The 24,280-nt window shown below is 40.4% G+C and overlaps 1 long non-coding RNA gene across 1 annotated transcript in view; it reads left to right on the top strand.

Moving 5' to 3' along the window:
- LOC106506899 overlaps positions 1-24,280 on the top strand; it is a 49,180-nt gene that overhangs the window by 10,465 nt on the left and 14,435 nt on the right. The window contains exon 3 of the long non-coding RNA XR_002340539.1: positions 3,384-3,450. This is a non-coding gene — a long non-coding RNA (uncharacterized LOC106506899). The remainder of the gene's footprint in view (positions 1-3,383; positions 3,451-24,280) is intronic.

Genomic DNA, 24,280 nt, shown 5'->3' with positions numbered 1-24,280 from the left:
AGCAAAAAAGAAACAACCTTTGCTCTTTCAAGCCACTGACCTTTTAGAGTCATTGCCACAGCGCACCCTGACTTCTCCTGACTAGTGCAGGAAGGGACCAATGAAGTGGGAGATGGAGTTTTTGAAAGGGTCAGTAGGGGTGAGACTTGGTAAACAGTCACAGTGGTGCCATCCCCTCTACCCAGAAGTCATAGCTCCAGTATATAGGATGTACACTCTTGCCGAAGGGCTCCAAGTAGCCCACAGATGTGCATTGTTTGGCCAGGTGAGTAGTCGCTTAAATCTGCAAGATGGGGTGTGTGTGTGATTTAGAGCCCTCTTAGCCACAGTCCCCACTACTCCCTATTACTCACACCAGCCGCGTTTGACTCATATACTGACCTACATAGCTCCTGAAGGCATTTGGATTTGCAGCCCCTGGCGGTCCATGTATCAAACCCATGGAGAGAGAGGTTAGGATAAACATGATCATGTTCACCTAATAGACGTGGAAACTGAGGCCCTGCAAGGTCCAGAGGCTTCAGTAATGACACAGCAAGTCAAAGGCAGAGCTAGACCTGAACCTGGGACTCCAGATGCTCCTATGTAGGGCAGGCTGGGATGCCTGGCCCCGGAGACAGCCACCTGCTGCCACTGCAGTCGCCCCAGGAGGTTAATCCATTGATTGCATGCTCTATTGTCTCATCAGCCCACACACTGCCTGAGTTTATCATCAAGCAAATTCCCGTTTGTTTTTAACAGGAAAATCACGCCATCCCAGAACGCCTTGAACCAAAGTCTGCAGTCTCAACAAACAGCTTGCCTTCTAAATCCATAAGCTAAACATGAATCTCTTTGCATTCTTTCAGCCAAGCCACTGCAGCTCTTTTTCCCTTTGTGTCTGAACTTTTTTTTTTTTTTTTTTTTTGTGATAAAGACAGCCAAGTGCAGAAAACAGCCAAGAAATGACTACAACGAAACAGCTCCAGGGTATACTATTAAGTGCCAAAAGCAAAATGCTGAAGAGTATGCATGGAATGATCCCATTTGTCTAAATGGGAACAAAAGGAAGTAGATATATATTTACATTATTATATGTCTTTCCATTTATAACTGCAAAAATGTCCTTAAGGCTCTGTGTGAAGTATTACAGTTGTGTCTGGAAATCAGACTGGGGTCAGGCATTGAGGTGTGGGCAGTGTTGGTGCCCCAAGCACTTGGACCCTGCCAACCCCAACCACTGCCCTCTGTGACTTGGCCAAAGTCTCCCTCTGGCTACAGAGCCTTCTAAGCCCATGCTCTGGACAGGAGGAAGTGCTTAAGAATTAACACCCCTCAGTCAGTCTTCAGTCCACGACTGACGGGAATTGATGGAGAAATACACCAACTCCTTTACCTCTTGGGCAGGACGACACTGAGACCTTTGGTGTGTGCTCTGCACTGGCTCCCAGGGTTCCCTGCATCACTCAGCCCTGGGGGCCTGCAGTATTGACAATGTGCTCTTTTCTGGCTCCCTTCCTTTCCTGTCTCACTTTCCCACCCCTTTACCTTTCCACAGCAATGCGAACCCTGTCTCGGAGCTGGCCTCTGAAGGAATGATGGCGTCTAATAGCACTTTCTTCAGTGACGGAAATGTTCCATTTTGGCGCTGTCCAGTGCAGCAGCCACTAGGCAGGTGTGGCATTTACCTGTAAATTACCTAAAATGGAAAATGCGGTTCTTGAGTCACACAAACCACATTTCAGGTGTTCCACAGCCACATGGACAGCACAGAATTGAACACTTCTAGCCACACACCAAGTTTTATTGGACGGTACTGGCTTGGAGGAGACGAGTGTAGATTTGTATCATATGCACCAAGAAGCAAGCAGATATTTGGGGGTGTTTTGTTGTTGTTTTGCTTTTTGGCTGTACCCACAGCGTATGGAAGTTCCTGGGCCAGGAGTCGAATCTGAGCCTCAGCTCCTACCTACACCACAGCTGCTGCAGCAATGCCGGATCCTTAACCTGCTCTTCTACAGCGGAACTCCTGCAAGCAGATATTTTTAAAGGGGGAGAGGATATGATATCACCCCTGTGAGACCCTCTGACATGTTATGTGTGAAGCCTGATTCTGACCTAAATATTCTCCTGCCTCTTGCCTAAACCTAAAGCCTTCCTGTTCTAAGGGCAAGGCTGCTGCTAACCCACATGACATCTTTCTGCAAGTAAGACCCAAGCCCCCTTCCCTCCCAGTGGGTACAGGCCCATGCCAGTGCACTGTGGACCTCAGCAGTGCCACCAAACAGGACAACAAACAGGGCAGTGAAGATGTTCCTCATCGCTCTTTTTTTCAACATTCACCCCTTCCCTTGTTAATGAGCTCAGACAGAATGGCAGGGCTTGGATTTATAAGTTGGTAGGAGAGCCAAGGCATAAAATAAATACCAAGAACAACAGGGTTTGTTTTTAAAGCAACACTAGTGATACTACTAAAAAATATGGTTTTCTAATATTAGTATTAATTTTGAATAGCTCAGATATTCTAAAGGAATTAAGTGATTGTCCCAGCTGTTTTTTAACACACAACTGGACAATGGCCTGGTTATGTGATTGTGCCCACCTAGGGGCAAATATGGGTCTCTCTAGTCTGTTTCACTGTAGCAGTGCACTTGTGAAGATGATGAAACTCATGACCACATACAGTATCTTACTATTAAATAATTTCCTGTGTATCAAATGTCCAGAAGAGGCACATCCATATGGACAAAAAGTAGACTGGAGTTTGCCAGAGGCTGAGGACATTGAGGGGGAAAGGGGATGTTAATGAGTGTGGGGTTTCTTTTTCAGGTGATGAAAATGTTCAAAAATTGATTGTGGTGATGGTTGCACAACTCTGTGAATGCACTGAAAGCCATTAAATTGTCCATTTTAGATGGCTGAATCATATGGTATGTGATTTATATCGCAGTATAGCTGTTATCCAAATGCTACAAAAATACAAAGAAGGTCTTACCTACAGTGAGAAGGCAGTTTGACACTAGATCTCTCTAATTCCAGTCTAAGAACATCTCAACGTTTTTGCTAAGTTTCCACCCAACATAGTCAATAGCTTCCCGATTCTCCATGTGAAGAACTTGGCTCTTGACAGGTAATCTTGAACTCTCAGGCTGGTCTTAGTCAGCTTCAACTTACAGAAATTTAAGGGCTTCTCTAACCCAGTTCAGCCATTGTTCTGTTGGGCAACATGGCACTGGAGACAGTCCCTTGCATCTTGAACACTTTTCAGCTGTAACCCTTTCTTTCCAGACCCTTCCTGTGAAACAGACATGACTTATGAATCTTGTAGTGACTCGAATAATATTCTAGTTAGCTTAGCTTATGTTATTGCACTTCATCTTCCTAACCTAAACACTCCCTTTCAGGAAAATCAGGAACTTCGGGGGATTGAAAACGCCACCTCTCTCGACTTCTTGACTTGTGAATGCAAAGGTTAGTGTTCAGGTCTGTTGACGTGTTTGACAGCTCCCTTTCCTGCACCTGGGGGAGAGGTCCTTTATCCTTTCGGTCTATATTGCTTGAGTGCTTACTGACTGTCGGGTGTTGGATTCCAAATCAAGCTTCTGCCCTCAAAGAGCTACTGTTTACCTGGAGACACAGATGAGTCGGATGAGAAAATATTCTCCCCTCTAACCAAACCCTACCCTACCCAGTTGTTCATGCACTCAGGGGAGGGATGAAGACCAGAAGTAGTGAAGATGAATCACCTTTGGGCTTTTGAGATCCATAAGCCTCCTACTCGGAAGGGATAAATGTAATTTGTGTGTGCAGATACTGTAGATATTGGATTATATGAGATAAATTAAAGCAGTGCTTTGTCACCCTCTCTCAGCCACTCTGCCCCACCAGATAATTCCCAGGAGGGAGGCAGCTGTTAGACAGGCAGTTCCATGTGCATAGATACATTTGGGGTTCTACACTCCCTCCCGGAGAAGAGCCTGAAACAAGGAGAGGACAGATAGAAGCTATGGTAGACACCATTGGGTGATACTGTCCAGGTATTATGTGACAAGGTGCTGGGCTCCATGGAGTGAATCGTGGTTTTTCTAAACTGGCCAAGGTAGTCCTGCTCTTTGCCAGTCGGTTTCATGTGACCCACTTTTGCCCAGTGGGTTGTTAACGAAAAGGGTTCTGGAAAGTTTTTTCTTCCTTGGCAGAAGGCAGCGGACCACTCCTTCCTGCTTTGGATGCAGTCATGGGAGAATGTGACCCTTAGTGCCACAGAGAATATTTTATGACTAAGAGAGGGAGCCAAGAGAATAGCGGAGAATTAGCCTCTCTATGTCCAACCTTGTCATATGACATGATTCAATACATACTTTCAGTCACTTGACATGCAGCCAAAAGCTCTCTAATTAATACAGATCCCACACAGGGATCCATGGCGAGAATAAGACCCCAGAGAAAATGTGGCAGAGGGGTCCCAGGCAGGGTACCACAAGGTGTTCTCCATGTATCTAAGGGTGGGAGAAGGAGATGGTGTCTTAGGGAACTCCACAGACATTCCTATGGACAGTCCCTTTAAAAAAACTATTAAAAAATCACCACATTGCACAAATTTGTGTATATTTCAACAGAGCCTAGTGAATACTTTGTTATGGGTTGGCACTGGTGCTAAAGACCAGCATTTGGGAACAACATGTGGAGGACACATTCCATTGATCAGTTTCCAGCTCACTGTGGCAGAAACTGCCAGTTGTCCCCCAGTATCAAACATCCTTTCTTCCATAGTAATAGAAACCCTAATTTTTAGTTGGACACAATGGGAAAACTACATTTCCCAGTGTCCCTTGCAGTTAGATATGGCTAATGAAGTTCCACGGCTGCTGCAGGATATCTCCTTTCACAGAAAGCTGGCACATGCCATTGTGTAGTTTTCTTCTTCACCCCTTTGTGCTCCTGCTGCCCAGAATTCCCTGGGCCACACTGGTGGCTAGTGTCCTGACCTTCATCTTTGGTCACACCCTGGGGATTGGGGAATAGTGAGATGAGAGGAGTCTGGGTCCTTAAGGACTTTGTGAAGTACGATAGCCACACTGGTTCTGGACCACCCGGGCCAGACTTTTACATGAGAGAAGTAAACTTCTGTCTCCTTGAACTGTCATGATTTAGTCGTTGCTACCCACAGCTGCACCTACCCCTCTGTGATACATGCACGCCGCAGCCATACTGTGAGAGAGCCCTGTGTCAGAACTGTCAGAATCTGGGCTATTCAAGATGGAGAGCCGATGGAGTAACTTCATCCCATCATCAACTCGCATCCTCTGCCCACTTTAATCACATGTGTAATAACTTGCTCTGTCTGACTCTTCTTTCTCCCCGTATGTACTCATTTCTCTTCCTGTTTTCTATTAGGACCATTTCATGAGATACCTCAAGCTTTTTTCTAAAGTACAGTAGAAGTAGTTACCAAACAGAAACAGTACAAGTAGCAGAGGATCTCATTATAGCCATGCACGAAGTGAAAAGCAAAGGTGTACAAGGATCAAGTTCTTAAAAAGAAACCATAAAAGTCATTACTCTTCTCTTGTCTGTGATTCCTCCTGCTGTCTTTGTGGTAAATCACACCCGCTATGCAAGTCTCTCTTGATGGTGGATATGCACAGCTGTTATTTCTGTTTTAGAATATGGTATGTCCTTTTGAGGCACAAAAGGCCATTGTTGCCCAAGTGATGAAAAGGATATTAATTCATCATGTGCATTTTCCAGCACACAGCAGTTTTCTGTCATCTTTCCAGCAGAAGTTTTGTATACTAACTGGAAAAACAGATTTCTGATACAACAGTCTGTATTCTAAACTTAGGCTTGTTTTCGTATAAGGAAACAAATGGACTGAACAAATATAACCACAGGACATCCATTCCACAAATTGGGTGTTGTTTGCGTCTTTCGCAATAATTTGTTAGGTCATGTTAAGAACCTAAAAAAGTAAGTTAGTCCATAGAAATAGTAATCATCTGTGGTGTTTAAGAGCCTGATAAATTGCAGCCCAATTCCATACCAATTCAGAAATCAATTGAGAAATAAATTCAGGAGTCTAACTGACGGAAATGGAAATTTCAATTTTGTGACTAATGAGATGATCAAAGAATGTGGTCTTAAATCCACGGGCAAATGCACTTCTCAATACATTGCCGCTGACTTGAACTCTGGGCTCCCCACTCTTTCCGGGGCAATGCCCACCCCGTAAGCTGCTCTCCTAGTGAGGAGCAAACCTACTCTTTGGACTGTCTATGTTGGAAGCAAATATGAAAGAAAAATAACTCAAGAAACCCTGAGCCAATCATGTTTATTTTTTTCTTCCAAATTCAGCATTCTTATCTGGGGAGAGACGATGAGTGAGGTGGGAGTGTGGAAAGAAACTGGAATTATCCCCATGTACTTTTCTCTCTTGTAGTAGACCCTGTTCCTGCCCTGCCTCTATCCATCAGGATTTATCACTTAAGGCTGAATTCCAACTGCCTGTATTTCTCTCTTTTTGCCCAAGGGATTTCTCCAAAGCCAGGAAGCAACAGCCTGCAACCAATGACTGATAAAAGTTGACAAGTAAATACCCTTGCTCCCTTGCCCATCACATAGATGATTCCGAGATACACGTTCTCTGCTGCTTCACAGAGCTTTCTGGTGGGATTAAACCACAGTCACCCACAGCAATAGCCAGCTCAATAACACATTCTTTTTTTTTAAAATTGGACTAAAATCGATTTACAGTACTGTGCTATGATCCGTTGTGTTTCTCTGATGTCCATTGTTGCTTCTCCTTTTTCATTTCTAATTTTATTGATTTGAGTCCTCTTTTTTTCTTGATAAGCCTGGCTAAGGGTTTATCAATTTTGTTGATCTTTTCAAAGAACCAACTTTCAGTTTCATTGATTTTTTTCTATGGTTTTCTTCCTTTCTATTTCATTGATTTCTGCTCTGATCTTTATGATTTCTTTCCTTCTACTAACTTCAGGTCTTGTCTGTTCTTCTCTCTCTAGCTGCTTTAGATGTAGAGTTAGGTTGTTTATTTGAGCTTTTTCTTGTTTCCTGAGGTAGGCTTGTATTGCTATAAACTTTCCTCTTAGAACTGCTTTTGCTGCATCCCATGGGTTTTGGAGTGTCATATCTTTGTTTTCATTTGGTATTTTTTAATTTCCTCTTTGATTTCTTCAGTAATCCATTGGTTGTTTAGTAGCATGTTGTTTAGTCTCCATGTGTTTGTGTTTTTTGCAGTTTTTTTCTTGTTGATTTCCAGTCATACAGTGTTGTGGTTGGAAAGAATGATATTATTTCAATTTTCATAAAGTTACTGAGGCTTGATTTGTAGCCCAGGATGTGATCAATTTTAGAGAATGTTCCATGTGCACTTGAGAAGAATGTGTATTCTGTTGCTTTTGGGTGGAATGTCCTATAAATATCTATTAAGTCCATCTGGTCTAATGCTTCATTCAGGGCCTGGGTTTCCTTATTGATTTTCTGTCTGGATGATCTGTCCATTGCTGTAAGTGGGGTGTTAAAGTCCCCCACTATTATTGTGTTACTGTTGATTTGTCCTTTTAAGGTTGTTAGCAGTTGCCTTATATATTGTGGTGATCCTATGTTGGGTGCATAGATATTTAAAATTGTTATATCTTCTTCTTGAATTGATCCTTTGATCATTATGTAGTGTCCCTCCTTGTCTCTTAAAATAGTCTTCATTTTAAAGTCTATTTTGTCTGATATGAGTATTGCTACTCCAGCTTTCTTTTGATTCCTGTTTGCACGGAATATTTTCTTCCATCCTCTCACTTTCAATTTGTATGTGTCCCTAGAAATGAAGTGGGTCTCTCGAATATAGCATATATATGGGTCTTTTTTTAGTCTCCATTCAGCCAGTCCATGTCTTTTGGTTAGGGCATTTAGTCCATTAACATTTAAGGTAACTATTGATATGTATGTTCTTATTGCCACTTTATTAGTTGCTTGGGATTTGTTTTTTGTTGCCGTTTTTTCTTTCCTTCTTCTCTTGTTCTTTCCTCTTGTGGTTTGATGACTATTTTTACTGTTGTATTTGAGTTGATTTTTTTATTTGTTTGTGTATCAGTTGTAGGTTATTGGTTTGCAGTTACCCTGAAATTTTGATACAGGGGTCTATATATATATAAGAGATTGTTTTCAGTTGTTGGTCTCTTAATTGGAAGTGCATCTCCAGTGTCCTGCATTTGTACCCTTCTCTTCTCATGATTTCTGATATTGGTAGCATAATTGTGCATGGATGATTTCATATCTTTACTGTATATATGCCTTTACTGGTGAGCCTTGTCAGTTGTGGTGTTTTTGTTTCTGGTTGCAGCCTTTGCCTTTCTGCCTAGAGAAGTTCCTTTAGTATTTGTTGTAAAGCTGGCTTAGTAGTGCTGAATTCTCTTAACTTTTGCTTATCTGTAAAGCTTTTGATTTTTCCTTCAAATCTGAATGAGAGCCTTGCTGGGTAAAGTAATCTTGGTTGGGGTTTTTTCCTTTCATCACATTAAGTATATCATGCCACTCCCTTCTGGCCTGCAGAGTTTCTGTTGAAAAATCTGCCAATAAACCTTATAAGGGTTCCCTTGTATATTATTTGTTTCTTTTCCCTAGCTGATTTCAATATTTTGTCTTTGTCTTTAATTTTGGTCAGTTCGATTAATATGCCCGTCGGGGTATTCCTCCTTGGGTTTATTTTATATGGTACTGGTTGTGCTTCCTGGATTTGAGTAAGTGGTTCCTTTCCCATCTCTTTGAATATTTTTTCTGTCCCTTTCTCTCTCTCTTCTCCTTCTGGTACCCCTATAATATGGATGTTAATGCTATAAACATTCTCAGAGAGTTCTCTGAGACTCTCTTCATTTCTTTTCAATCTTTTTTCTCTTTTCTGTTCCACATCCATGATTTCCACTAGTCTGTCCTCCACCTCACTTATTCATTCTTCCGCCTCCTGGATTCTGCTATTGGCTGCTTCTAATGAATTTTTTATTTCAGTTATTGTATTTTGCATCTCTTCTTGCTTAAGTTTTATATCTTGTATTTCTTTGCTCAGTGTTTCCTGTAAATTATCCATCTTTGCCTCCAGTTTATTTCCAATGTCTTGCATCATCTTCAGTATCAACAGTCTAAAGTCTTTTTCCTGGAGGCTGATAGTCTCCTGATCACTTAGCTGTTTTTCTGGGGGGTTTTCTTTCTCCCTCACCTGAGTTATAGTTCTCTGCCTTTTCATTTTTATAGGTTTTTGGTGTGCTAACGTTTTTGCAGACAGTAGAGTTGTAGCCTCTCTTACTTCTGGTGTCTGCCTCCTTTGTGGCTGAAGTTGGTAGAGGGAGCTTGCTGTAGGCTTCCTGATGGGAGGGACTGGTACCTGCCCACTGGTAGGTGGGGCTGATTCCTATACTTCTCATGGGTGGAGCTTTGTCTCTGGGTGAGATTAGAGGTGGCTAGGGGTCTTTAGGCACCCTGTTCACTGATGGGTGGGGCTGTGATCCCACCTGGATTGTTGTTTGGCCTGGGGCTTCTCAGTGCTGATGGGTGAGGCCAGATTTTCCCAAAATGGCCACCTCTAGAGAAATGTATGCTGATGAATATTCCCAAGAGCTTTGCCTCCAATGCTTTTCCTCCATAACAAGCCACAGTCACCCCCTTTTTCCCCAGGAGATCCTCCAAGAACTGCAGTCACGTTTGACCCAGATTCCTATGGAGCCTCTGCTTTGCCCTGGGACCCAGTGCACGTGACAGTCTGTGTGTACCTTTCAAGAATGGGGTCTCCATTTCCCCTAGTCCCATGGAGCTTCACAAGCCCCACTGGCCTTCAATGCCATATGCTCCAGGGGCTCTTTCTCCCAGTGCCAGATCTTCAGGCGTGGGGATTTGACATGGGGCTTAGAACTCTCACTCCTGTAGGTGAGTCTCTGTGAACCAGTTACTTTCCAGTCTGTGGGGCTTCCCAGCCAGGAGGTATGTGGTTGCTTATATCATATAATTGTCCCTGCTACCTCTTGATGTGGCCTTCTCTTTGTCTTCTGGAGTAGGATCTTTTTGAAAGTTTCCAGTCCTTTTGGTTGAAGGTTGCTCAGCGTTTGGTTGTAATTTTGTTGTTTTTATGAGAGAAGTTGAGCTCCATTCCTTCTATTCTGCCATCTTAATCCCGTCTCCCAGTATTGTGTTAGTTTCATGTGTACAGCAAAGTGATTCAGTTTCTTTTTCAGATTCTTTTCTATTGTAGGTCATTACAAGATATTGAATATAATTCCCCATACTATACAGTAGGTCCTTGTTGGTTATCTATTTAAAATATGGTAGTGTGTATCTGTTAATCCCATACTTCTAATTGACCCCTCCCAGCACCCTTTCCCATTAGTATGGTAATTTCTATGTCCATCCATGTTGCTGAAATGCAATATTTCATTCTTTTTTATGACTGAATAATATTCCATTATGTATATATGCCACATCTTCTTTATCCATTTATCTGTTGATGGACACTTAGGTTGCCTCCATGTCTTGGCTGTTGTAAATAGTCTTACTGTGAACACTGGGGTGCATGTATTTTTTCGAATCATGGTGTTCTCCAGATATATGCCCGGAGTGGGATTTCTGGGTCATATGGTAATTTTATTCTTAGTTTTTAAAGGAACCTCCATATTGTTTTCCATAGTGGCTACACCAATTTACATCCCCACCAACAATGTGAGAGGTTTCCCTTTTCTCCACACCCTCTCCAGCGTTTCTTATATGTAGATTTTTTATGATGGCCATTCTGAGCCATGTGAGGTGATACCTCATTGTGGTTTTTATTTGCATTTCTCTAATAATTAGTGATATGGAACAACTTTTCATGTGCCTGTTGGTCATCTGTGTGTCTTCTTTGGAGAAATGTCTGTTTAGGTCTTCAGCCCATTTTTTGATGGGGTTGTTTGGTTTCTTTTGATACTGAGTTGTATGAGCTGTTTATGTATTTCGGAAATCAAGCCCTTTTTGACCACATTGTTGGCAAATATTTCTCCCATTTGCTGTATTGTCTTTTCATTTTGTTTATGATTTTCTTTGCTGTGCAAAAGCTTATACATTTGATTAGGTCCCATTTGTTTATTTTTGCTTTTATTTCTTTGACCTCAGGAGGCCAATCTAAGAAAATACTGCTACAGTTTATGTCAGAGAATGTTTTGCCTATGTTCTCCTGTAGGAGTTTAATGGTGTCATATCTTATATTCAAGTGTTTAAGCCATTTTGAGTTTATTTTTGTGTGTGACATAGGGGAGTTCTAACTTCATTGATTACATGAGGCTGTCCAGCTTTCCCAGTGCCACTTGCCAAAGAGACTGTCTTTTCTCCAATGTATGTTCTTGCCTGCTTTGTTGAAGATTAATTGACTGTAGGTGTGAGGATTTATTTCTGGGCTTCCTATTCTGTTCCATTGATCTATATGTCTGGGCTATGTGCCAATACCAGGCTGTTTTGATTACTGTATCTTTATAGTATTGCCAAAGTCTGGAATGGTTATGCCTCAGCTTTGTTCTTTTCCCTCAGGATAGCTATGGCAATTCTGGGTCTTTTGTGGTTCTGTATAAATTTTAGGATTATTTTTTCTAGTTTTATGAAAATGTCATGGGTAATTTGATAGGGATCTCATTGAGTCTATAGATTGCTTTAGGTAGTATGGCCATATTAAGCAATATTAATTCTTCTAATCCAAGAGCATGGGTTATCTTTTCATTTCATTCCATTTTTATAGTTCTCAGCATATAAGTCTTTTACCTCCTTGGTTAGGTGTATTCCTAGTTATTGTATTATGCCATTTTAAATAGAATTTTTTTTTTACTTTCTCTTTCTGATATTTCATTGTGAGTGTAAAGAAATGCAACTGATATCTGTATATTAATCTTGTATCCTGCTACCTTGCTGAATTCATTTTTAGTTCCTTTTTTTCTCCCTTTGCAGCCATACCCACAGCATGTGGAAATTCCCAGGCCAGGGATCAAATCTGAACCACAGCTGCAACCTATGCTATAGCTATGGCAATGCCAGATCCTTAACTCACTGTGCCAGGCTGGGGATTCAACCTGCCCTACCACAGAGACAACACTGGATCATTAATCCATTGTACCACAACAGGAACTCCCATTTATTAGTTCTAATAGTTTCTGTGTGGAGTCTTCAGGGTTTTTTATAAAGAGTATCATGTCATCTGCAAGTAGTGATAGTTTTAAGTCTTCCATTCCAAATTGGATAGATTTATTTCTTTTTCTTGTCTGATTACTGTGGCTAGGATTTCCAGTTCTGTGTTGAACAGAAGTGGTTAGAGTGGGCATCCTTGTTCTGTTCCAGATTTTAGTGAGAAAGCCTTCAGCTTTTCACTGTTGCGTATTATATTGGCTATGAGTTTGTCATAAATGACTTTTATTATGTTGAGATATGTTTCCTCTATACCCTCTTTGGTGAGAGTTTTTATCACAAATGAATGTTGAATTTTATCAAGTACTTTTTCTCCATCTAATGAGATGATCATGTCATTTGTTTTTCTTTTCTTTTCTTTTATTGAGATGGTGTATCACATTGATTTGGATATGTTGAACCCTCCTTGTGACCATGGAATGAATCCAACTTGATCATATTGTTTGATTCTTTTTATGCATTGCTGGATTCAGTTCAGTAATATTTTGTTGGAGATTTTTTTCATCTATATTGAGTAAATATGTTGGCCTGTATATTTCTTCTTTTGTAGTGTCTTTGTCTGGTTTTGATATCGGGGTGATGGTGGCTTCGTAGAATGTCTTTGGGAGTATTCCCTCCTCTTCAGCCTTTTTGGAAGAGTCTGAGAAGGATAGGTGTAAGTTCTTCTTTGTGTGTATGGTAGAATTCCACAGTGAAACCATCTGGCCTTGGACTTTTGTTTGCAGGGAGGCTTTTTTTTTTCATTACAGATTCTATTTCACTTCTAGTGATCAGTCTGTTCAAATTGTCTATTTCTTCTTGATTCAATTTTGGCAGGCTGTATGGTTCTAGAAACTTGTCCATTTCTTCTAGGTTATCCATTTTGTTGACATATAGTTTAACACATTTTCTTATGATTTTTTATATTTCTGCAGTATCAGTTATTATTTCTCCTCTTTCATTTCTTATTTTGTTTATTTAGATTCTCTTTCTTTTCTTCCTGAGAGCCTGGATAAAGGTTTGTTGATTTTGTTTATCCTTTAAAAAAACTAGCTCTTGGTTTTATTTATTTTTTCTATTTTTTAAAATTTATGCTCTATTTATTTCCTTCTGCTGACTTTAGATTGTGTTTGTTTTTCTTTTTCTAATTCTTTTAGGTGGTAGATTAGATTGTTTATTTGAGATCATGCTTGTTTTCTGAGGAATGTTTGTGTCACTATGAACTTTCCTCTTAGGGCTACTTTTGTTGCATCTCATAGATTTTATATGGTTGTGTCTCCATTGTCATTTGTCTCAAGGTACTTTTTGATTTTCTGTTTGATTTTATCATTGACCCATTGGGGGTTTTTTAGTAGCTTGTTGTTTAGTCTCCATGTAATCTTTTTTTCCCCTTTTCTTTCTGTGATTGATTTCCATTTCATGGCATTTCATGCCATTGTGGTCAGAAATGATGCTCAAGAAATTTCTTGAGGGTAGTTTCTATACTCTTAAATTTATCGAGGCTTGTTTTTTGTCCTAGTGTATTGTCTGTCCTAGAGAATGTTTCCTCTGTGTTTGAAAAGGATGTGTATCCTGGGTTTTTTTAAATGACGTGTCCTGTAGATATCAATTAAGCTAACTGTTCTATTGTGTCATTTAGGATATCTGTTGCCTTATTGATTGTCTGGAACATCTGTCTATTAACATTAGTGGGGTGTTAAGGTCTCCTACTATTATTATATTTCCATCAATTTCTCTCTTTATGTCTGTTAGTATTTGCTTTATATATTTAGGTGTTCCTATGTTGGGTGCATATATGTGGAGTGTAATATCTTCTTGTACAGATCTTTTTATCATTATATAATGTCCTTCTTTGTCTTGCTTTATAGCTTTTGCTTTAAAGTCTATTTTGTCAAATTTGAGTATTGCTACCCTGTTTTCTTGATGTTTCCATGTGCATGCAATGTCTTTTTCAATACCCTCAACTTTTAATCTACATGCAGCTTTTGCCTTAAAGTGGGTCTCTTGTAAGCAGCATATTATAAGTTCTTATTTTATTATCCAGTCTGCCGCTCTGTGTCTTTTGATTGAAGCATTTAGTCAGTTGACGTTTAAAGTAATTATTAAGTATGTACTTATTGCCACTTTAAACGTTGTTTTCCAATTGGTTTTTTTTTTTTCCTTCTTTGTTCCTTTCTTTTTTTCCTTTTTGTGGTTGGACGGTTTTATTTTGTATTATGCTTGAGTTCCTTTCCTTTTGTTTTTTGTCAATCTGTTGTGTATTTTTGATTTACAGTTACCCTGGTTTTCAAGTATGTTAATCCGTAACTATATCTACTTGCTTTAGACTGATGGTCATATAAGCACACACACTTTCTAAAAACTCTACATTTTCTTACTCGCCTCACCCACATTTTGTGATTTTGACATCCTGTTTTACATCTTTATATTTATCCTTTTGCTGTTCATTGCAGCTATAATCACTTTCACAATTTTTTCGATTGCTTTTTAATCTGTATCCTGGCTTAAGTGATCATCAGTCCTTTAATATATTTGCCTTTTCTACTGTGATTTTCTCTTCCCCATAGATTCTTGCTTCTTTTGCATTTAGAGAAGACTTTTCAGTATTTCTTTAAGGATAGGTTTTGTTTTGCTATCTTCTTGTGTTTTTGGCTTATCTGAGAAGTTCTCTTTTTTTCTTTTTTTGCCCTCCGTGCAGCATATGGAGCTCCCAGGCCAGGGATCAGATCTGAGCCGTAGCCTCAAACTAAGCTGCAGCTGCAGCATTGCCAGATCTTTAACCCACTGTGCCAGGCTTGGGATTGAGCCTGCATCCAAGCACTCCCAAGATGCTGCAGATCTCGTGCTACAGCGGAAACTCCATTGCTTGAGAAGTTCTTTATCTCTCCTTCTATTCTAAATGAAATTTTTTTTAATTTTTTTTATTTATTTTTATTTATTTTATTTTCCCACTGTACAGCAAGGGGGTCAGGTTATCCTTACATGTATACATTGCAATTACAGTTTTTCCCCCACCCTTTCTTCTGTTGCAACATGAGTATCTAGACATAGTTCTCAATGCTATTCAGCGGGATCTCCTTGTAAATGATAATCTTGCTGGGTAGAATATCCTATGTTGCAGGTTTTTTCCTTTCAGGACTTTGAATATATCTTGCCACTCCCTCTGGCCTGCAAAGTTTCTGTAGAGAAATCAGCTGATAACTTTATGAGGGTTCCCTTGTAACTGACTCTTTGAATAACACACTCTTTATTGGCTACCTTCTTACCCATCTGCCCTCCCCACTCCCCTAGTGTTTTTAGGGGTTGCCACCAAGTAAACTACTTGTTCTCAAATATTTATCTCAAAGTCTTCTTCTAGAGCAGGGGCCAGCAAACTTTTACTATAAAGAACCAGATAGTAAACACATTAGGCATTGCATCTACTCAACTATAATGCAAAAGTAGACATAGGTACATAGACCATGTGTAAACAAGTGAGCATGGCTATTGCCAATAGAATCTTTTATTTACAAAATCAGGTGGTTGGCTAGATTTGGCATATGAGTTCTCTGGCCCCTAATCTAGAGGAATCAAGCTATATCATCCCCTGTATTGGTTCTCTAGAGCTGTGTAACAAATTAACACAAACTAACTTAGCAGCAAAGTTAAAACAACAAAAATTTATTATCTCATAGTTTCCATGGGTCAGAACTGTGGGCACAATGTAACTGGGTCCTCTGCTTTGGGTCTCACAAGGCTGAAATCAAGGTTTTGGCTGGCCTGCATCCTCATCACAGGCTTGGAGTTCTCTTCCAAGCTCTCTGGTTGTTGGCTGAATTCAGTTCCTTGCCATTATAGCACTGAAGTCTCAGTATTTTTACTGTCTGTCATCCATGAACTCTTTTATCCTCCTAGAGGCTGCCCACCATTCCCTGCCATGTGGCCCTCTCCACAATATTGCCATTTTCATCAAGTCCAGAAAGAGAATCCTTCTTTTAAAGGACTCACTTGATTAGGTTAGGCCCTCCCAGGATAATCTGCATTTTGATTTATTCAAAGTCAGCTGATTAGGGATGTTAATTATATCTGCAATTTGCCATATAATGCTGCCTAATCACAGAAGAGCCTTTCTGTCATAGTCACAGGTTCTGCCTAAACTTCAGGGGAGGGAATTTTACAAAGTGTGTATAATAGCAGGCAAAAATCTTATAATTCTACTTCCTGCACCCTTTAAAAATGGAATGGAAATTCTCTCCCTTAATGGACATAACAGGAGAGGATAACACGTGCCCCCACTCCATAAAACAAACAACATATATTGAGCATCCACTATGTGCCAGGTGCTGCACTAAGCAATTTGCCTGCATCATCCTATTTCATTCTCACAGCAACTCTATGCAGTAGTTCCTATTTTAAACCCACTTATAGGTGGGTAAGTTCTGCATAGTGACAGAGCTAGTATGGAGTGGGGTAATAGTCAAACCCAGAATCCTGACTCCACAGCTCATTTTCTCTCTACTGCCTTGCCTCTGAGAATTTATATGTAATTCTCCACACCCTCAACACAAGCCAATTAATGCTGATACTGTCATGCTGCATCAGTTTCTTAACATTTAAGATCTGACCAAGTAATCTTTAAACCTTAAAAATAAAAGACAATATTCACACAAAGAGGGTTGCAGACAAACCTTCTCCTTGACTAGAATTAATAACCTAGGCCAAATATAAGTGAAAACTCAGGACTCCGTTTCAAAAAAATGGTATAACCAATATTGCATTCTTGCTTGCTTTCTCAGATGAAACAATGATAGTAAAAGCCAATAAAGAAAGGGGAGAGGAAGGAACCAAGTATTAATGAAGCACCTACTGTGTACAATGCATTACATCCATTATTTCTTTTAAGCCTGACCTCAACCCTTAAAGGCTTATTATTAGTTCTCTTTTGCAGATGCAACTATACTTAGCTTGTAAAGGCTGCAAATTGTCACCTAATGTCTATTCTCCCCTTCTTCCTGAATAATAGAACATTCCATGGAGTGTAAAAATGTGATCAGCTGAAAGACCACATTAACCTTGCAGCTTCCTTTCAGCTAGATATGGTCATGTGACCATGTTTTGGCCGAAAGAACTAAGCAGAAGTGTTGTATGGGACATCTTGTGAGGCACCTTAAAGAAAGCTAAGTAAATCGAGAGTTACCCTTTTTGACCTTTCTTTCTTACACCTTCCTGCTATTGGGAATTCTGGCATCATGGCGAGAGTCCCAGGTGCCACCTTGAATCCTGAGGTAACCTAGAGATGAAAGCCATTTGCAAGGAGGATGGAGCAGGAAAGTATGAGGGTCCCTGATGATCATGGAGCCGTTATACTAGCCCTGAAGTCCATAACCATAGAAAATTTTTTTAAATTACCTTTTGTGAGAGAGTTAAAAAATCCTGTCTCTTCAACCACTGTTATTTAGAATTGGCCTTATATATAGCTTATTAGCTGGCAGAGAGGGATTAAATAACTTTTCCCTAGGTTGCCCTGTAGTAATAGATTAAGGACATACACCTGGCTTTCTCAGTCTATAGTATGCTTGGGACTAATCATTTATGTCTTTTGATTGGAAAGTGGGAATGTTACTTTAGTTGAAAGATGAAGATATCCTCATCTGACCTCACAAACTTAGATCTTTATTTCACAAATTTACAAATTCACAAAAGAGAATTTGTGAATTTTTTTTGTTTTAGGGCTACGCCCACAGCATATGGAATTTCCCAGGCTAGGGGTTGAGTTGGAGCTGCAGCTACCTGCCTACACCACAGCAACACAGGATCCGAGGTGCATCTGCCACCTACACCGCAGCTCACGGCAATACCAGATCCTTAGCCCACTGAACGAGGCCAGGGATGGAACCCGCATCCTCATGGATCCTAGTCTGGTTCGTTACTGCTGAGGCACAACGGGAACTCCCTTTTTTGCTTCCTCCCCCCCACAGATTCTCTTTTGATTCCAGCTTCTGCTCTCTACAGAGTGAACTACCTTCCATATTTGAACCTCTGTCCTCTACAGTTAGAATAGTTTTTAGAGTGTAATTTAACTTTTTAAAAATTATAATACATGTAACACATGCACATTGTAAGAAATGAGGACCAGAAAGGGGCTATAAAATGAAAGGCAAAGTTTTCCCTCTCCCAACATAGACCCAAGTCCCACTACCCAGGAGTAATATTTGTTGATCTTTCCAGAAAGTTTTTTATATGTATACAATAATATATATGGATATCCATTCTATCACAAATGGAAATATACCACACATGTTGTTTGCAGTTATTATATTTATATTATATTTAGTATTACATAATCACATATAAGATCCCAGGATATTTATTAAATGGCTGTAGAGTGTTCCATTGTGTGGATATAGAATAGTTTATTTAATCTGTGTTTCCTTATCATTGGACAATTCCGTTTTTATTTTTGAATGTAAACAGTGCTACAGTGTATATCCTTGAATACACATCTTTTTTCACTTGTCTCTATAGTACAAACTTCTGGATGTGCAAAGTGCTCTGCAAAGAGGTCGCTAGAAATTCCCCTCCCCCAACAGTGGGTGAGAGCACTGATTTCTCTTCCTGGCCAGTAGCAGCTATCAACAAATTGTTGGATCTTTGCCCATCTGGTATTGAAAAAAATGTATTTTTTTGACATTTGAATTTGCATTCTTAAAGTCATAAATGAAAGCATTTTGTCACTATTGGCCACTGGGATTTCTTATTCTGAGAACTACTTATTCATGTCCTGTCTCATTTTTCTGTTAGCTTCTTTATCTTTTTCTTATTGATTTATAAAAGCTTTTTGTAATTTTAGGAAATTAGTCATAAGTCATATAGCTTGCAAAATTTCACTAGTATGTGTTCCCTTTTTATTCTGTTTATAGTAATTTCCCCTGCAGAGGCTTTGTTATTTTTAGTGAAATATATTAATCCTTTCTTACATATCTTCCTAATTTTGTGTCCTATATAGAAAAGCTACCCCCATGAATACACATTAGTTCACCCAAATTTTAGTGTTGGATTTTTGGTGATTTATTTTTTACGTATATACCATTGGTCCATCTGGTGAAAGAGATAGAGATTTCATCTTATTTTCTCCAAGTGATTAGGCAAGTATTTCAAAACTACTTCTTGAATAACCTATTTCTTTTTCTTACTTCAATTTCATGTGTGACTTTCATCGTATTTTAAATTTTCATATGTGTTTATGTCTGTTTCTGAACTCTCTGTGCTATTCTTCTTTTCAATCTATTCTTTTTTTTTTTCTGTCTTTTTGCTATTTCTTTGGGCCGCTCCCGCGGCATATGGAGGTTCCCAGGCTAGGGGTCCAATCGGAGCTGTAGCCCCCGGCCTACGCCAGAGCCACAGAAACTCGGGATCCGAGCCACATCTGCAACCTACACCACAGCTCACGGCAACACCGGATCATCAACCCACTGAGCAAGGGCAGGGACCGAACCTGCAACCTCATGGTTCCTAGTCGGACTCATTAACCACTGCGCCATGATGGGAACTCCTCAATCTATTCTTGATCCAGAAACCAAGCTGTTAAATTATTATTGATTTATAACATGTTTTACTATTCAGTAAAGCTAGTAACCACCCCTTACACATTCATTATTGTCCCTTAGAGTTCTCTTAGCCATTTGCACATCTTTATTTAAACAAATACATGTTGAATGAGCATCCACTGTACACCAGGCAATGGTTTAAGCACTAGGGATGCAGCAGTAAACAGAACAGGGGAAATCTCTGCCCACATGGTGCTTTCATTCTAGCTGAGAGGGAGAGACCAAATCAATTAGTCAAATACAAACAGGGTCAAAGGGTTGCAAATGAAGTGACGGAGAAAGGATAGGGAAGGAAGATAAGAAGTGGGGAGATTGCAAAACCAAGTTGTTGGGGCAGCCTCATTGAAAACATGACAGTTGAAGTGAGGGAATAAAACCATGTAGATAAGTAGGAGCAGTGCATGCAAAGGCCCTGAGGTCGGAGGCCAGTTTGCCTGGGACAGAGTGAATGAAAAAATGAGATGGGGAGATGAAGCCAGAGAAGAAACGGGGAGTGATCAAGGAGGGCCTTGTAGGCAAATGAAAAGATTGGGGCTGTTTCTCTGAGCAAGGTGGAGAGCCACTGGGCCATATGGAACAGAGATGCATCATGAACTGATTTAATGTTACAGAAATTGATGCCGTAGTTACATTGGTTGAGCTCACTTTGAAATATTGCATTAACTTACAGAGGATAATATCTTTATAGCCCTGTGTCTTCATATCCAAAAATAATGTATGTGGCAATATTATACATGCATAGAGAGACTGCTTCTGGGAACATGTTCTATAGATACAGTCACAAATGTGCAAAATAACTTATCTAGAAGCATTGACAATGGCAGAGGATTAGAAACAGTACATTCAGCCATCCACCAATATGCGACTAGCTAAGTGAATTTTTGATGCATGTACACAATGCAAGAATATGCCACTATGAAAAGATTAAGGAGAATCTTTATGTGCTGGTTTGGAATGATCACCTAGATACACTAAGAATAAAAGCAAAGTACAGAATGGGGTGTATAGTATGCTGCCATTTGGGTGAAAAAAGGGAAGTATATGTTATGTGTGAATTTGCTTTGTTTGGGATAAAACCACTCTATAAGAAAACATAAGAGGAGTTCCTGTCGTGGCTCAGCAGAAACGAATCCGACTAGGAACCATGAGGTTGCAAGTTCGATCCCTGGCCTCACTCAGTGGGTTAAGGATCCAGCGTTGCCCGTGAGCTGTGGTGTAGGTCAAAGACACGGCTTGGATCTGGTGTTGCTGTGGCTGTGGTGTAGGCTGGCAGCTGTAGCTCCGATTCAACCCCTAGCCTGGGAACCTCCATATGCCATGGGTGTGGCCCCAAAAAGTTAAAAAAAGAAAAGAAAAGAAGACATAAGAAACTACTCACAGTAGTTGTCACTAGGGAGGGGCACTAAATAACTGGAACGCAGGGATATAAATGAAAATTTTCTCTGTATTTCACTTTCCCTCTTTGAACTGTCAAGCCATGTAAATATACTACCCATTTAAAAACAAATAACTATACATTTCAGTGAAATAAAGTATATCTTTATATTAGGGCCATTTTGGAAATATATTTGACAGTAACTCAAACAGAATTAGTAGAGACCCAAATCACATAGCCTGACCTATATGGTATATCTTTACATGCCCAGTTGTAATAAGTACCCAAATAGAAAAATGCAAGACTACACAATGTGCTCATTTCTCTGCCTCCCCTCTCGCCCCGAAAAAATGTGTTTCGGAAAGAGAAAAAAGCACAAAGGGCGATTTGCACATTATTACAGTAGAAGTAAGCTAGAGAGCTCAACCTCCTTTCATGCCTGTTATAGATTAAGGCCCGTGATGAATAAGTGGTTGTAGTGTATTAGCAGATGAAAGAAAAATATCCTACAGATAAAAGAAAAATGAATCTAGAAGGAGGGACCAGGAGTGTGGGGAGGACATCTGGGATGGGAGTGGGGTACACAGATCTGAATTGGGGGTTCAGAAAGGCTCACTGAGAAGGTAACATTTAGGGAAGGATGTGAAGATGGGGAGGCAGCAACCATGTTGGTGTCTGAGAGCCTTCCAAACAGAGGGAACAGCCAGTGCAAAGGCCCTGAGGCAGGAGTTTTCCTGGCCTATTGAAAGGAAAGCAAGGAAGCCAGAGTGGCTGAGGCAGCTGGAGGGAGGCAGCATGAGTAGTGGGGAGGAGGCAGCAGATACCACAGAGCTTTGTCAGCTCTGCTAAAGACATCGCCTTAAAGAGATGGGAGACCACTGGAGAATACTGAGTCAAAGAATGACATTTGCTCTTCCATTTTAAGAGCATCCCTCTGGCTGCTGTGTGGAGATCAGGCTATAGGGAATCAAGGATAGAAGTAGGAAGGCCAGTGCCAGAATGATTTTGTGACTCCTCACTTTACTCCCGGAAACATATTCTTAGAGTTACTCAAAGTAGGTATTTGTGAAGCACCTACATTCAACCCAGAAACGAAGCCTTTAAAAAACTAATTTCTTTCTGATTATAAGAATAACAGGAATTCCCGCTGTGACTCAGCAGGTTAAGGACTTAACTGTTGTCTCTCTGAGTATGCGGGTTTGATCCCTGGGCTCACTCAGTGGATTAAGGATCCAGTCATGCTGTCACTGTGGCATAGGCTGCAGCTGAAGCTCCAATTCGACCCCTGGCTCAGGAACGTCCATATGCCACAGGTGTGGCTGTAATGAAAAAAAAAGAATTACGCATACTCACATAGAGAAATGGAGAAAAACAGAAAAATAGGCATGGAGAAAAGATATACCAATATGCTACCTCCCAGATACAGCTACTGTTGACATTTTAGTGTGTTTCCCTCTCATCTATGGGATTTTACATAGCTAGGGTCATAGTGTGCATATCCATTCGTGAGGATTTTTATGCATACATTTGAATTTGCATTTTAGATTTGCCTTCCATAAGACAGGTTCCAGAGGCAGAACTAGCAAGTCAAACAGAGAATGTATTTTAGATTTTGCTACTGTCAAATTGTTCTTCAGAAGGGTTGTGCCTATTTAAATTCCGATAGGTTTACTAAAGCCATAAACAACCTTTAAGAAAAAAATTTCTTCGTTAGCATCATCCTCTTCAAGAAAAAAAATTTTTTAATGAGAAGATGTCAGAATTTCACACATCATGTGCATAACAGAGGGTGAAAACTCAGATTCTGAGTATGAAAAAAATCAGTTTCTAGACCAAAGCTGCAGTTAAATTAAGATCCAGCTCAAGGAGTACATATGAAACGAAGTGCATGTGGGGTGTGCGTTACAGGCAGAGAAGTAACATCACTAAATATATGTGGTTGCTAAGAGACTAAATTGAGGACCGAGAATTAAATTTAACACATTTTCCTCAAATTGAGTTATTCCAGGTCTAGCCTTCTCTTCTCTCCAACTTGTATGACATGGAGGCATTTGTGAAAAATGGGTGTTCAGCCAAAAGGCAAGGACTATGCAGAGAGATGAGATAAGGAGAAGGAAGATGTGGGTTCTAGAACAGTTCATTATTTCCTTATTCCAGATCCATCGCTTGACCCTTTGGGTCAAGCCAAGTGGGAATAATATTGCCTCTCTTGTCTCATCCACCTCCCAAAGCTTTTATGAAGATCAAATATGCTAATAAATGGCAAAGTGATATACAACCATAGGGTGTTATTACCATGTTGGAAGTCTCAGGCGCACTGCCTTGGATACTTAATTATAATGAGGTGCTTTCATTCCTCTTGCTGGGTTTGTCTTGTATTTAATTATAGCAGATTCAGGGATCTGCTCTGGGGGAGATCTATTCAAAAAAGAAAGCATGGTAATGCAGGTCACCATTCTGAGCCCCCGATGAGGCTGAAATTTCCTAAAGGACGTGGATTGTGTCTCATTCACTTGTGTGGATAAATATCCAAAACCCCTGTGTTAGGAGGCAACAGAATTATCCACCCCAGTTCTATCTTGTGTCTTAATGGCCTATTATAGGTGAGGGCAAGATGGACCAGTTTCTCTCTTTCCTGCCTCTGAGCCCCTTCCCTGCCACCGGCGTCTTGATAGGCTATCCCCTCCCTGAGCTTCCAGGCAAGCTGCTAACCGTCAAGTCGCAGGAAAGTTGTCTCTCCTTGAGCTCTTCACGGTGTCATCATCTAGTCCCAAACCTCCATTAGCCCCTGGGACACCTCGTGACAACACCATCTCATTGAATGCCACTCCACCCTTCTCCCCTGGAGCCTGGCCAGGCTCTATGGGCTTGCCCTGCTGTCTTATCGCCTGTGTACCTACTTCAGCACCTGGCACAGGCTCAACACCTGTTCTTTGAATAAAGGAAAGGATGCATTTTCAAGGGCTCATGTCACAAAAGAAGGCGAATACCTCTCTGATAAAAATGAAGTCGTCAAATACCTTGGTTCCAGAAACATTGTGGTAAACCAATCTCTGCCCAGAAGCATCACTATATACTATATACTTAAATGTGTGAATGCGTACATATAACCAGTATTCTCTTAGTAACACAAATGTTGCAAAGAGCAACAAGTGGAGGTTGC

The sequence above is a fragment of the Sus scrofa genome, chromosome X (assembly GCF_000003025.6).
Source record: "Sus scrofa isolate TJ Tabasco breed Duroc chromosome X, Sscrofa11.1, whole genome shotgun sequence".
Lineage (NCBI taxonomy): Eukaryota > Metazoa > Chordata > Mammalia > Artiodactyla > Suidae > Sus > Sus scrofa.
The sequence above is the reverse complement of the archived record's forward strand: the minus strand, read 5'-3'. Positions and strand labels throughout refer to the sequence as shown.